Raw genomic sequence first — 2,394 nt, forward strand, 5'->3', positions numbered from 1 at the left:
ACAGATAATTGATAAACATTTAGAACAGCATTTTTAACTAACAGTATGCAACAAAATTCATCACATTTCATCTACTTGCAGGTGATGTGTTACTTTTATCACACATTAACTTTAAATTAACATAGTTTCCATTTATTTTAAAACTATTTAGTTATTCATTGCTTATCACTTTTATTACTTATTTTTAAAATTCAAAATCGTTCTATAAATTATAACATTATTATACCTAAGTACGTTTTTAGTACATTTTCTATTTATTACTAAAATAACTAAAACATATTAATATTACACTACTTTACGTTGACGCTTAATGAATAGTCTATCTATAAGGAAAAATATATTTTCAGTAGATATATATTAAAATGATATTACACTTTAGGTGTACTTTTTTTCTCATAGTAACTTATGCATCACAGGTCAATAGGATTTAATAAGAGCTTTATACAGTATAATGTATATGGTTATACTTTGTAGTAATATTAATAAATTAATAATAATATAGTAAATAGATAAAGTGTTGTATATTGTGTCTGTAATACAATATTTATTACTTTTTTATTAAATAAAGTATTTCTCGTTTTCTGTGTTAGTTTTATGATAAAACGAGAATTCACGGTTGACAATATTATACATAATGAATAATAATGATATACGAGCCGTAACGCCCGCAAGTGTGAGTGTCAGTTTATAATTCATATTATATTAATTACGCGGTGTATTGAATATTTTTTGGTTCGGGTTTGTTTGACGATTTTTTATACATCACCGATACAAATCTGTGGTCTACTTTATTATAGCTATCTAAACATTACACTCCTCGCCTGTTGTATAGTTTTTTCGTGTATAGTATAGGTACATATATATCTGCATTGTAACATTTCCCCTACGAGTTGAAATAAAAAAAATTAAAAATTTGTCAAAAATATAATAAATCCATTGATGGAGTGTATATAATAATATACGAAAAAGTGAAAACAACGGCAATTCATTTTACAAGCGATGTGCTTAAAACAAAAAATAAAATCCCTAAAGTAATAAATATATGAAACAGTAAAAAATCTATTTGAAATTTAAATGTATTCACATTTTATGCGATTGTTATTAAGTTGTCTTTTTATTTGACGTTTTATATTTCGCGATAATTTTGACACAAACATTCTCAAGTCATTATTGAGCATATTCATATTATTAATTTTAATTTTTTTTTCCCGAGAATTTGTATAAGATAATTTATTTTGAATAAATTCATGTCGTTATTCGTTAGTATAATATGCGATAAACCCATAGCATAAAGTTGTGTAATAAATTCTACACTACATTTAGACGAGTTTAAATTAATTAACGACCTACTTACGTATAAATATATATTTATGTGCACTGATGTTCTGTGTATAATATAGTACTGAAGACAAATATATTCTAGCCAAAAGTTTTCAAAAGCCAGTTGTGTTAATGCCAATCGTTAACTTTTAGTATATTCGCAGAAATGTCTGCATTCATAATTAAAAATAATTCTGATTTAAATATATAATTTATATTTAGTGTAATATTGAACATATACATTATTTTCTGTTAATACATTAAATTGTAAAATTCGCAAAATTTGCAATGTTAATACTTAGTAATAAGAGTACCTTTAATGAATTAATTAATTTAATTAACTAATAGAAATACACACTGCAGAGACCCCGATCAATCAAATGAAGCCATCTATTGATCTATTATATAACTTTGATTTATTCACGCGGTAATACGAGAGAAATTTATAATAATAATGAATCAATAACTAAATGGTCTATTGTAGAGTAGATTGATTTTTAATTAATTAATTCTGATTATAATCATAAACGTTGTACCTGCATCTTTTAAGAGAATATATATATATATATATATATAATACATATTATATTGTCTAACATAAAATAATGTAATATATTATGCATAATAATTATGTTATTATTTATAACTTATTAGTGTATTTGTTTACATTTATTGAAAAGAGTAATTAAATAATAATTTAAAATTTTACCTATGAATAAGTAATTTAATTTTATATTGATTTATAATAAATATTTCTTATCATTTTCATTTTCATTTGCTTCTATTTTTTCACACAATATATATTATAACATGTATATATTAATAAATGTACACGTACGTCAAATTTGAATGTTAAACTTCAATATAAGTTTAAAAAATAACCGGAGAAAAAAATTCATAAAAATCATTAATATTAATTATTGAAAACTGACCACTGTACATTAATTTTTTTTAGTTATTAGAACTATATTGTATTTATATTCATTAAATTATAGTCGTTGAATACTAATGAATCACAAATGAATATTTTATGACTATTGGAATTAAAAATGCACGGTGCAATTAACACAAGAG

Source organism: Rhopalosiphum padi, chromosome 4 (assembly GCF_020882245.1).
Source record: "Rhopalosiphum padi isolate XX-2018 chromosome 4, ASM2088224v1, whole genome shotgun sequence".
In the NCBI taxonomy this organism is placed as follows: domain Eukaryota; kingdom Metazoa; phylum Arthropoda; class Insecta; order Hemiptera; family Aphididae; genus Rhopalosiphum; species Rhopalosiphum padi.